The sequence below is a fragment of the Lissotriton vulgaris genome, chromosome 2_1, assembly GCF_964263255.1.
Source record: "Lissotriton vulgaris chromosome 2_1, aLisVul1.2, whole genome shotgun sequence".
Taxonomy (NCBI): Eukaryota; Metazoa; Chordata; class Amphibia; order Caudata; family Salamandridae; genus Lissotriton; species Lissotriton vulgaris.
In genome coordinates, this window is record NC_141687.1 from 2083236813 (window position 1) to 2083251098 (window position 14286).

Consider the following 14286-nt stretch of genomic DNA (forward strand, 5'->3'; position numbering starts at 1 on the left):
CTGCCTATCTGAAACCTATGTTTGTTAAATATGGCGTACGCACAGTTATCCAGGCAATGAGTTTAATTTTTAACCTGCAATCTATCGATATCTGTTTTTATACTGCGACGTTTTTAACCCAGTGTATTAATGTGAGGAAAAGTATGTGTTTTTAAGAACCATGGGCCAGAATTAGCAGAACTAACTTAAGACAAAATCCGAAACTTACTACCATTTTGTATTCACAGAAGGCACTTACTCATTTTGGTATTCACAGAAGGCACTTACTCATTTCGGTATTCACAGAAGTTAGGAGTCCAATTGAATATGTCTGTTGTTCTTTTGCGAATTGACCACTTATTCTCCTCTTGGAATCCCCTTTTTCTTTCCTGGTGGAGCCGTTTGGACTCTATCAAGATGATGATCGCTCCTATTCTTATTTATACTCTTTCTAGGTTGCCTATTCATATTCCTGATGTTTTCTTTAAACGTATTGACTCCTCCATTTCAAAAGGTCTCTGGAAAAATAGAAAAAAATAGAATTTCTCTTCTTTCTCTACGCAAACCTAAATCTAATGGTGGTGTTAATTTTCCGGACTTTCGCCTATATTATAAATCCTTCGCTCTCCGTCAAGCTTCAGGTTGGCTTTTGTTGGAATCGTCTCCCTTCTCTCCTCGTTGGCTTTGTATTGAACGATCCCTCTTATCGCCCTTCTCCTTTGAGGAGTTAGTACGCTTCTCCTCTAAATCCTCCTTAGACTTGCTCCCTCTATTTAAACATACTTCCTTTTTCCTTAAACCTTTATTCTCTTTGTCGCTTCTCTCACGTGAATCCTTTCTCCATCTACCCATCTGGTATAATTCGCTTATTCTTGTAAATAATAGGCCTATTTCTTGGACCATCTGGAGACTTAAGGGTATCATATGGATTCATCAACTTTTTGATGGATTGTTGCCTTGCTCCTTTCCCCATTTTCAACTCCAAATTCGTTGTCCTCGCTCCTTTCTACAGAAATATACTCTTCTTATGGAGGTTATTCTTGGTCATTATTATTCTCTTCCTTCTTCACCCTCCCCTATTACCCCTTCCAATCTCCTAGTTCTCCTATCTACTCTTCCCTAAGCGTCTCTTATTTATAAGTTCTTCTCTGCTCCTCCTACAGACCGTTTTAAATCCAAGTTGGAACTCTCCTGGGAATCAGATCTTGGCTGTACTTGGCCTATTTCTCTTTGGGACAAGCTCTGGTCCAAAACCTTGAAGACTTCCCGATCTGCTTCTCTCACTCAGTCTCTCTTTTTTCTATATCACAGACTCTACCTCTCTCACCTTTCCCTTTCACTTTTCACGTCTTCCTCTGACTCTAACTGCTCGACTTGTCATTCTTCTCAGGCTGCCCGTTTACATATGTTCTTCTCCTGTCCTGTGGTTCCTAATTTTTGGAAGCAAGTTTAGTCTTGCATCTCCTGTGTTTTCTCACTTACTGTTCCTTACTCACTCCCTCTTATTTTTCTTGGTAGTCTCTCGGACTCTTTATCTTTTCCTCCACACTCCCAGGGTCTCTTTGATCTCATGCTTGAACTCGCTTTTCAACACATATCTTCTAACTGGAAATCCCTTACAAATGTTTCCATACATCACTGGTGGAATTCTTTGTGTCACTTTCACAGACTAGATGTTTCCTTTGCCTCTTCCTGTAAACCATCTAGTAATGTTGACCTCTATTGGTTACCTCATACCACATACCTAGATAATTTCGCTCTCAAGAAACCGTCCTCTACCAATTCCGAAAATTTTAAACCTCCTTAATTGATTTATTCTCTCCTTCCTGTATATTCAATATTGTTTTACAGTTTTTCTTTATTATGATGTCATACATATCTTATACAGTTTCTGGTTGTTATTTGTACTATGTTTCTGATTGCCGTTTCCCTCTATAGCATTGTTTTGTAACAATATATTTCCCCCTTCCCTCTCCCTTTCCCCACTGTATTTCCCCTTGAAAATACTATAAAATGCTTTTAGTTACCTAGCTTGACATTAGCACTTTTGTATTCTCATTTGACTTGTATGATTTATATTCTCCTTGCTGATGTAGATTGTTATCATTATTATTCTAAATAAAGCTTTTCAAACACAAAAAAAGAATTCCCAATTACAACCAATGTTCTGAGATTCAAGGGAAATAAGTGTCCTGTGAAATAAGTGTTGGTGTATATATATTTATATAAAACATAGATACACAATATACCTATAAAAAATATCCACATTTTTATATGACAAAATATATTAACGAATGTAAACAATAAATAAAATATTAAACATTGCAAAATATTAAAAACCATCATATACAAAAACACTAAAAAGAATTTGAAAATTAAAACAAATGTTAAATTAAATAAATAAAACAATGAATGATATAAGCTCTAGTAAACCAACATTATTAAAACTATTGCAGTCTAAGAATATTAAATATTCTATTCCCACTCTAGTTTGTGTAATGGTAGAGAAAGTGTTGGACTTCCGGGGGGTTGAAATTCACTATTTCCACTCCAGTCTGTGAAACAGTAGAAAAAGACCTGGATTTAGGAGGGGGTACATTTACTATTCCTACTCCAAACAGCACAAAAAATTATGAAAGTGTTGGACTTTTGCGGAGCAAAATTACTATTCTCACTCCAGTCTGTGCAAATAATTAATGATAAATTAATAAATAATTGTTATTTAATTACTAATTATTAACTTCCCACACTATACCTTTACAATTCAATTCAAAAGTGCTTTATTCGAGTATTACTCATAAAAGCAGACAAACAAACACATAATAAAAATACAATTAAATTACAAGATCGAATATGACTTAAGCACAAAAGACATTAAAAAGACAATTCGAATTACATTTCATCCTGTTATATACAATCAAAGGTGCAAAGTTCATATGATAAAAAAAAGACAAATTTAAAAATAAGCAATCCAATGTCACTGTTAAAAATCAAAAAATTGTTCATCAGATAGACACCTCGCATGGGAACAGAGAATAGATAAACTAGCAGTCTCTGTTCAACTAAGCAGAGAGTAGTTACCCTACTAGCAATCTCTGCCTAATTACCCACGCCCACCCCAGGTACTTTGCAGTCGCTATAATAATCCAGTTTAAGGAGGTAGATTTAACAATGCGTAGAGCTACCATGCTACTTTTAGTACCCAGGTTTCTACACATGGGAGCCAACCAAACACGTCTGGGAGCAGAATATGCATTACAAGAGAACAAGAAGTGACCCAACGTTTCCTTTCCTTCCCCACAAACTGGGCAAATAGCTGGACCTCCATCTCTCCATTTTGATGTTAAGTTACTCAGAGGTAGGGAGCCAGCCCGCATTTGGAAAAACAGTTTCCTATCCATGGGTTTCGTTATGAAATCCCAATACATTTCATACAAGGGAAACAGTTTAGCTTCAAGGAAAGCAGTCGTCATAGACCCATATGGCTGAGATACCCGCCACCCCCTCTCAACACAATCCCCAAGAATGGGAAACCGGAAACAGTTCTGAAGTCTTTGGAAGACGGGAGGGAGTAACCCCCCCGGCCGTATTTATTAAAATATGAAACAAAATTAAAACATTAAATAAACAGTTTCATATTATGTACAATTTCATTACCACATTGCGATGTTTGGCTAACCTTAACAGATTCTCTAATACAAAGGTTCTCCTAGCCGAACTAACATCCTGCAAAACATTTACTTGAAATTTTGAAATTGTACATCCTAACGTTTAAGGGCCAACGGCAAGGTCGTAACCGGTGTCAAGATCCCTAACCCAGAAATATCGCCCTCACTTGTGAGGGGCGGCCCAGAGGCGTACCTCAAGTGCAATTACCAATTTCCCTTGACTTGACGGGGGCCCCAATAAAACTCGACGCCACTTAGAGGTCGTACGAGGACTCGTGTGAGGTATCTAGAAGGTCGCGTAGACCCCCCCAAACCCCACACAACTTACCATATCTGCCGTCGCAGACGTCCTGGCCCCGGGAAATTCCCCAGGAGGGGGCTGTAACCCCTCCTACCCAGGAAGGGGCCTTGACCGCCTTTCCTCTTCTTTCGGCGACCCATCCTTAGAAGGGACCGCCTCCCCGTTGAGGGGCCAATGGCCACCTCCCCCGAGCGCTCCCATCCGTGCTGGGTGACGCCCACTCATAGGGATCTTCCAATTAGTGCTCACCGATCATGACCTTACCGCCCGACCAAGATAAATACGACAATGCTAACTAAATGACTAAACTAAAAATACAGTAGCCACTATACTTTCATTAAAAGCATGCTTACCAATGAACACTGAAGCAGAATTTCTTTATTTGCAAAACGTAAAACAAATCGACATTCTTTATTACATACTCAGAATCATCACGAGAATACCACAACCTGTAAACGAAAATCAGAGTTATCCATCAACTTTATTCAAAAACCACTTGCTGTCATCAGGGGCTGGTGGGTGGGTCAAAATTGGCTCTTCGTTCCGTCTCGAGCTCACGTGCAGCGAGGAGGTGCAGCTTCAGAGCACAGGAACAAGAGGATGCCTTCGGATCTTGCTTCTCCTTTTATCCGTCTTCAGGGCGGGCGTAAACCCGCCCCTGCCTGCCCCTAGGGCGTGGCCAGCCGCGTCAGTGTCTAGGCCAACCCACTCAAGGGCGGGAAAAGGCGCGCCCCGGCTACGCCGCTTCGGGCATACCAGCCGAGACTCGCCTCCCGCCCAAGATGGCTTCCCGGGGGGATCGTGGTACTCTGCCATACGTTCGGGGGGACCGAGTGGTCGCCCCTTTCCATATGGCTGAGATACCCGCCACCCCCTCTCAACACAATCCCCAAGAATGGGAAACCGGAAACAGTTCTGAAGTCTTTGGAAGACGGGAGGGAGTAACCCCCCCGGCCGTATTTATTAAAATATGAAACAAAATTAAAACATTAAATAAACAGTTTCATATTATGTACAATTTCATTACCACCTTGCGATGTTTGGCTAACCTTAACAGATTCTCTAATACAAAGGTTCTCCTAGCCGAACTAACATCCTGCAAAACATTTACTTGAAATTTTGAAATTGTACATCCTAACGTTTAAGGGCCAACGGCAAGGTCGTAACCGGTGTCAAGATCCCTAACCCAGAAATATCGCCCTCACTTGTGAGGGGCGGCCCAGAGGCGTACCTCAAGTGCAATTACCAATTTCCCTTGACTTGACGGGGGCCCCAATAAAACTCGACGCCACTTAGAGGTCGTACGAGGACTCGTGTGAGGTATCTAGAAGGTCGCGTAGACCCCCCCCCAAACCCCACACAACTTACCATATCTGCCGTCGCAGACGTCCTGGCCCCGGGAAATTCCCCAGGAGGGGGCTGTAACCCCTCCTACCCAGGAAGGGGCCTTGACCGCCTTTCCTCTTCTTTCGGCGACCCATCCTTAGAAGGGACCGCCTCCCCGTTGAGGGGCCAATGGCCACCTCCCCCGAGCGCTCCCATCCGTGCTGGGTGACGCCCACTCATAGGGATCTTCCAATTAGTGCTCACCGATCATGACCTTACCGCCACAGGCCGGATAGTTGACCGGCTATCCGGACCCCCCACACACTCCTACCTAAAGGTCATGGTGTAACGTTTTTAGCCATGCTAAGAAGTCTCCTATGAGTAACTCATTCCCCACTCGAGACAAATGCACTCCATCCCCCAAATACATACTGTCATCATTAATACACCCATGTGAAATAGCATGCAGTGTCTTGGAACGGAACAACCTACTCACTTTGTTATTAAGCTTCATAACAGAATGATTTAAAGCAGGAACCGAAATAGCCCCCCGCCACACTTTTCGTGGGATCATATGGGACCACGCAATTGTGCACCCTGGAACTCTCCTCGCTAACCAACGTACAGTGGAAAGCATCGCCTCAAGAAGAAGTCGTCTACCAGTGGTGACCAAATCATTACCCCCAAGATGTACTATCACTACAGACGGCGGTGACCTCGTCCGCCCTAGCAAACCCTCAAAAAATGATTGAAACTGGTCAATACAGAGACCGCCTCTTCCGTAGAAGGACACACTGTACCCGTATTCCCCAGCTACGTGAATCATATCACCTGCCTTGAATACGTCTGCGGCCGTCTCACGTATGAGTGGCCCACAACCCACACCTCCTTTTTCACAGCCGGTGATGTCTGACCGCTGGCCTGGTGTAGGGTCGACTGCACAGTCCGCCCCGCCTCGTAGGCTTGCGCAACTGAAAACCAAACAAAAACAAGAAGCGTGAGTACATTGCTACAGCTTCACAACATGTGCAACCGCACATACCTTTTATAACAATTGGAGGACCAACGCCCCACCCGTTTAACTTGTTCGACATCCAGACCCCTGGCTGTAGCTTCTGTAGCAGCCCCTATCCGAAAGGAATGGGTCCCAAACTCTCCCGGGTTCAAGCCCGCAGCGGCAATCGACATCGCAAGCACCCGCTGAAACTGAAACTTTGTCAGTGGGGTGGCGTCAGCGTGTCTCAACAAGGTCCCCCCCCATGATGCCACCCTTCGTGCTAAATAATCTTCTAGACACCTTACCGGGCACATGGAGGACCCGGGAATCCTGCGTATGATTACGCAGTCACCCATCCCACTTTGATCGGTCTTGGACCTGACAAATGAGACCGTTATCGTCTCCCCTCTGATCTGGACGTGCTCCCGGCACAATCCTCCCGTCACATCCTGCTTGTTCCTTGCCACTAATTCGCTTACCCGCATAGCCCCATGGAATGCCAGCGTAAAAGCGGCTCGGAATAACACTGTCTCAAACTGAGATGAACACGTAGCAGGGAGTCCGGATAATAACTGGGCCAGCCTATCCAAACCTATCGGGCGCCTCTCATCCACTCTGCGACCCTCAAGGCGTTGCCACCCCCGTAGCGCTTTCTGTACAACGAAAGACGCTGTCGGGTCATGGACCCCGTGAGCCCTAGCCACAAAGGAAATGGCAGCCCGATGCCTCTGAGCCGTGGCCACCGATTTCCCGACACGATGTAAGGACATCAGAAAATACACCACCCACTCTTCCTGGCCCCAAAGCTCCTCCCTATCAGTCCCCAAAAAGGCCAAATAGGACCGGAACGCCCCTTCATATGCCTTCCTCGTCCTGGGTGCTAAACTCTCTCCCACGAGGTTACGAAGTTCGGGGCACCGAGAGACCAGAGAGCTTCGGGAAAGGGTGCCGGCTCCGGGTCCGCTGTGGGAAGGAAACCCCAGAAAGCCTGCATACGAAAACGAGACAGTGCATCAGCCGCCTGGTTCATTACCCCTGGGACATGTCTTGCTCTGAATAGCACATTCAATTGCATACAAAGTAAAACAATTTCCTTGAGCAGTCTCAAAATCCATTTGCATCGTGCTGCCTGACTATTGATACACTCGACCACAGTCATATTGTCAGACCAAAATACCACAGAGTGATCTTTGAACCCTTCGGGCCAAGTTCTCAGGGCCACTAAAATGGGGAAAAGTTCCAGGAAAGCAATGTTACTTGTCAGTCCACTATCATGCCACCATGTCGGCCACTTTTGTGCAGACCATCTCGTGCCGAATATGGCACCGAAACCTATGCTCCCTGCCGAATCTGTCCACAGCCCCAGCTCCTCAGAGGACACGGCCGGTTTATTCCAGACGACTCGACCATTGAAATCCGCCAGAAATGCCAACCATATGCGCATGTCCTGGCGGACCTCTGCCGAGAGCCTTGTGCGATGATGGCACTCCTTCAGGCCGACCATGGCTTGAGCGATCGAACGGGAAAAGGGGCGGGCCATTGGTATGACCCTCAGGGCAAAATTCAACTGGCCAACTAACTGCTGTAATTGATGCAGCTTAACCTTAGGTACCCTTATACACATCTGCAGGGATGTCCTGAACTTTGACACTTTGTCAGCTGGTAAACGAAAACAACCTTCTGCGGAGTCTAACTCAATCCCCAGAAACTCGAGGCAAGTGGAAGGCCCCACAGTCTTACCTGGTGCCAATGGCACGCCAAACTGATTCATCAGGACACAAAACTGTGCCAAAGCCTGTCCACATTCCGGGTCCCCGGCTGCCCCCAGGAACAAAAAATCATCAAGGTAATGCATCACATTTTGGAAACCCGTCTTCCTTGTGAAGACCCATTGTAGAAAACTACTGAATTTTTCGAAATAGGCACAAGATATAGAGCACCCCATCGGCATACACCTATCCATGTAATAATGACCCTGAAACATGAAACCTAAGAGACGCTGATCGTCTGGATGTACCGGGAGCAACCGGAACGCTGACTCGACATCAGATTTTGCCATCAGCGCCCCGGGCCCCAGGCGATTCAAAATGGCTACGGCCTCATCGAAGGATGCGTACCGCACCGAACACACTTCCGGGTCTATCGCTCCATTTACGGAAAGACCACGTGGGGCTGATAAATTATGTATCAGCCGAAACTCACCCGGGTCCTTCTTCGGGACCACACCTAAAGGGGAACAAACAAAATTAGGAACCAGTGGTACACTAAACGGACCGGCGACTCGACCTCGAGTAACCTCCTTCCTGATCTTATCCTGTACCACCGTCGTATGCTGAAAGACCGATAGCTGATTCTTACATTACGTAGCACCTTGAAAGTCCCCCACTGGGATGCGGAAACCATAAGAAAACCCGTTCCGCAACACCCCAGCAGAAGCACGATCCGGGTATTCACTGAGCCAAAGAATCATTGCCAAGGTATCAATCGGGGTAGGTAAAGGCGCCCCTCGGACTATGTTAGACCTGTTTGGCGCCTCCTCTACCCCCGTTATCACCCGTTTTGGCTCTGCACGTGGACTCAGGATGGGATGATTGCCCACACCCACTACATTCGTGCCTAAATTTGCACGATCCCTGGGGCCTAGTACATTTACCCCTGTTGAAGTTCCAACAAACCCCCCTCTTTCCTGTGTTACCGGCAGGCTTCGAGTAATTGTCTGTACCCGCACCTGACCGAAAGGGCGTCCCCGCATACTGGCGGGAAGATTCGCCAACGATACTCCCTACTAATGGCAATTTTAACATACCAGTCTCCTTCATTTTGGACCATGACACAGAATCATAACAATCCCATGTTAAGTTTTTATCATGTTCTTTAGCTTTTCTAAACAGGTTATCATAGCAGAACCAATGATTACCCTCGTGTGATACCGAGTACCCCATGATTCGTGACTGATAAATCGGCAATTCGGGTAACAGATCGGGCCTTCGCTCCCCCAAGATCGATGGAAAAAACCCCCACGCTTGGCCCCAATTGCCAATGTTTTCATTTACCTTAAAGGCGGCCATTTTTGCGCGCCAAACACTCGGATGCATGAGCTCCTTCTGGCCCTTGACATGCTCCATCTCATAGTGATCAGTAAGCAACGAGAATATGTTTACGTATTCCCCTGCCCATATTTTTTCCTTAATAGCCAAAGGAACATGCTGACCCAATTTTTCCCTACGAGAGGGTGCCGACTCATCCCTCGCAATCGGCAATGGCCGCTTACCTGCACCGGACGTTGTCTCTGCCACTGAACCCGTCCCCTGTGGCTTCTCTACTGCTGCAGCCGGCGTGGACCCCTTCGCTGCTTCCCGTGACTCACGCAGTTGCTTCATTAGCTCCTGCGCGTCGACAGCCGTGGCGCCCTCGCTACCTTTTCCCAACCATGCTGCCAATTGTGCTGCCAGCTCGGGCGGCATATCTTCCTCGGACACGGGGGTGACCACAACGGGAATCGGATTCCCTTCCTTCGGCACGGGAGTTGGTGCCTCGAGCGGGGCACTTTGACCCGGGATGTCTTCTCCCGCTGCTCCCCTCCTGGGCCTCTTGTTTTTCCCTCCCGGGGCTGATCCCGCCAAAGGACGTTTCGGTCCCCCTTCCTCGTTCTTATCCATTCGCCTCTTTAGTTCGGTCATCTCCTTCATGAGAACGCGCAGCATCTGTTCAGTAGTCATGCGCTTTCCCGCCTTCTTCGGCATTCTCCAACAGAGTATCTGCAAAATAAACAAGAACGATTACAACGCTCAAAATTGGCTCTTCGTTCCGTCTCGAGCTCACGTGCAGCGAGGAGGTGCAGCTTCAGAGCACAGGAACAAGAGGATGCCTTCGGATCTTGCTTCTCCTTTTATCCGTCTTCAGGGCGGGCGTAAACCCGCCCCTGCCTGCCCCTAGGGCGTGGCCAGCCGCGTCAGTGTCTAGGCCAACCCACTCTAGGGCGGGAAAAGGCGCGCCCCGGCTACGCCGCTTCGGGCATACCAGCCGAGACTCGCCTCCCGCCCAAGATGGCTTCCCGGGGGGATCGTGGTACTCTGCCATACGTTCGGGGGGACCGAGTGGTCGCCCCTTTCCATTATTACTGCTAAGTAGACTTCTGTTTTCAACCTGTTCCCAGAAAAGATTTTTTATAAGCAACTTGGATGGGAAGGATGACCCGGTTGGATCAGACCACAGTTCAATTAACCCTAGTTCACTTAATGCTAATTTTAATGATCTGAACCATCTGATTTTATGGAATCGGTCTGCTTTGATGACATCAGCAAACCCTGCTGCATATTGTGACAACTCAGGGGTGGTCCAGATTCTACGCCAATATAATATCGGACGAAGTTTGCACATTGCCAAGATTTCCTTCCTGCCAAGGTCATATCTGAGAGGCAGAAGGGGGCTGCTCTGTGGGGTGCCTGTTAGTTTCCGAAGGAAGTTATTCTCTGATGTCTGTAACTCCTGGAGGTTTTCTTGCCCCCACATCTCTGCCCCATACAATGCTGACCCTATTGCCTTTGCCTCATATATGATCAAAGGAGGTTTAATTGGTTTGGTCAAAGATTTGCTATGCTCCTTGATGATGGTACCAGCCAGTTGTTTGTGTCTTAGTACTGCAATGTTTAAGTGATGGTTCCATCTATTATCATTTGAGATGTGAATCCCCAGGTAAGTAAAAGAATTTACTACTTCGAGGCAACGCCCACTCATGGATATTTTGGATTTAAAATTTCTACAGGGATTAAAAGCCATGAGTTTTGTTTTAGCTGCGTTTACCTCCAAGCCGTGGTCACTACAGAATTTATCAAAAATTACCAGTGCCTTTTGCAGACCGCTAGGGGATTTCGATAGAATTAAGGTGTCGTCTGCGAACATTAAAATAGGAACTTTTGCACCTGCGAGAGAGGGAGCATCTACAGGCTCGGCTTGCATGCGGGAAACAATTCCATTAATAAAAAGTGTAAACAATGTTGGTGCCATTGAACAGCCCTGTCGAACCCCACGCTCGACAGGAAAATCAATAGTGTCGTTACCGTAGCCACCCCATTGAATTTTAGCATAAGTGCCCTCGTGGAGTCTCATGATCAAAGTTAGAATGGTCATCGGGACCCCCAGAGCTGCCAGCACCTCCCACAATTTTGCTCTCGGTACCAGGTCGAATGCAGCCCGTAGGTCAACAAATGCTGCGTAAAGACTGCATCCACCCAGAACCACGGTCCTCCACTGTATCAATTGAAAGCGGAAGACCTGGTCCACAGTGCTGGTTGCTCTGCGAAACCCAGCCTGAAAAGGAGATAAAACATTCTGCTCCTCTGCCCAATCAAGCAAGTTGTTAATGATTACACGTCCTACAACTTTTTGAACCGTGTCAATTAAGCTGATTGGGCGGTAATTGCAAGGTTGGGCACGGTCTCCCTTTTTATATACTGGGATAATGACGGCACCCCGCCAGGATGCCGGGATTTCAGCGCCCCTAGCAATATGATTTAGTAAGAGGCAGATGTACTTACTCCACCTGTCGGTATCATTTAGAAAGACATCCGCCGGGACTCCGCCAATACCCGGAGCTCGGCCACTGTGAACAGATTTCAGGGCAGACAGGACTTCGCTCTGCACAAAGATGTCTTCATCTGCGAACAGGTAAATTGGGCTAGAGCTGTTAACAAACTGATCCCTGGAGGAGTACTGCTTGCTGAAAAATGTAACCCATGCATCATGAGAGACATTATTATTGGGAGCTTCTGGAGATCTATCATGACCCCATTTGACAATATGCCAAAATAGTCTAGAGTGTTTGCATTCACTTGCACTTTTCAGCTTCTGCCAGTGGTCTTCGTCCCATTCTCTTTTAGCCCTAGCAATGCAGTTTTTATAGTGCTTCCTGGCAGATCGAATCTCACTCAAGTTGTTACTTTTGATTGCAGCTCCCAAATTAAATCTTGCTGCCCTACAATCTTGATTATACCACTTTGCTGATTTGTGTGGGCGGACCCTCGTATTATGTACGGGTTTTAAGAAGAAACTTTTAACTTCGTTGAAAAGGGTCATGTGTGCTTTAGTGATATCTTCATGTCCCTGTGAAGACCCAGCTATACTCTCCAGTGCCAAGATGGCCTTGTCTGTCGCTGCTCCTATTTTTTCCAGGACCTGCTGATCTGTCTTGACACCAGACCACCTTAACCTACGCATATTATTAGATGGAATGATCGTCGGGAGCACATGTTGGTCACAAGGGGTTGGAGCAATTTCATTAGATGTCCACCAATTATGTGAGACACATAGGGGGTCGTGGTCGCTTTCTGGCCTAGCTGTTACTACCATGTCACTGAGAGATGACCATATGGATATGCTACAAATGACATAGTCAATGCGACTTTTACTTCGCCCGTTGTTAAAGGTCATGGTGGGGACACGATCTGATTTGGTTCGTCCATTCAAGGCACGTAGCCCGTGCTCCAGACACATAGCGTTTAGGCCTAGTATGTCAGCCGTCCAGCGAGTTATCGGTGGGGTATCTAGTGAGGGGATGTCCCAAAGCTTATCTTCCTCTACTCCGAGAGTGGAATCACCAGTGATGAGAGGTTCGAAAGTGCGATTTAAATCGCCTGCAATTAGAATGTTTTTCCCTGCAGAATGTGTCTCAAGAAGATTAAAAAGACTCAAAAGAACCTCAGATTTACCTTTGCTTCCACCTCTAACATAGATATTATAAATATCTATGGAGATGGATAGATCGTTAGTCAATCTGATGAGCTGGATATCTTTTTGGTCAAGCTCAACACATTTTACAACAGTTTTTAAAGACTGCCTGATCCAAATAGTAAGACCCCCCATCGGCCGCCCTTTAGGGCCCTTAGTAGCAGGAACATGAAAATTTATATACCCCAAGGCAAAGATAGGGTCACATGCCCAAGTCTCTTGGAAGATGCAAAGGTCATAATTATTAATAAATTCAAGCCAGTCAGCACAATCCATCTTGGAACAAAGTCCAGCCACATTCCAGGACAAGAGATGCCCCGAGTTATATATCTTAAGGGATCAAGGATTTGTAATAGTCTCATGTATCGTCCTACCCCCAATGTCCTGATTAGTGATATTTACATTAGATAGCCCTGCTGAATCATCGAACGGATACCCCTGAATACATTCTGTAGTTGAGTTACTGACTGCATCAGAAGTTCTTTTGTCACAAAAAGACAAGGGGATAGAGATACAAATAGGTGGTTGTCAGTCACAAGCATTCAAGTTAGATAATGCAGAAAAACGATTTTCCAACCCCAAACCCCAGTCCACTGAAGCTACATCCTTCCTCCCCCTCTTAGTCACAATGTTCCATTTGGTTCTCAAAATACTTGAATTTGGGCCACTTCCCTTTCTTGGATAGCACCAAACCAAGTGGCATCACAAAATATAACTTAAAAAATAAGTATTCCATAATTTACAAATTTCAAATCAAATAAATATTTAATCACCAATTAATGATTAATTTTTAACTAAGTATTACTTAATTAAGTTCCCAGCCTAGGCCCTACAAACCTAGCAATCCACAACTAAAATATTTTTAAACCCTGGCTCACCTGATTTTACTCTGCAGGTGGGGTGGGAATATATACCCAGGCATTCTATACTGCCTGAGGAGAAGTAGGTATGCAGCTCTTAGTGCATTTAAGCACCTTGCTTTCCCTGCTGCGCAGGACCCTGACTCACCTGATTTTCCTCTACAGTTGGGTGGGATTACGTCTCCCCCAGCAGTCTACACTGCCTAAGGAGAAGGGGTCATGCTCTCTGTGCATTTAAGTGCATTGCCTTCTCTGCAGCACTGGTTTTGTGCAGGGCATGCCCAGGTGCGTGCCCGAGTAAATACGGGGTCAAGACCAGGCCTGTCTGTGCCGGTCAGACTCCAGAAGAGATTAGGCTGGGCTAAGCTTCCTGGCTTTTTTTAAGCACCACCTCCACATCTACTCTAATTAAGGGGAAACAAACATCCA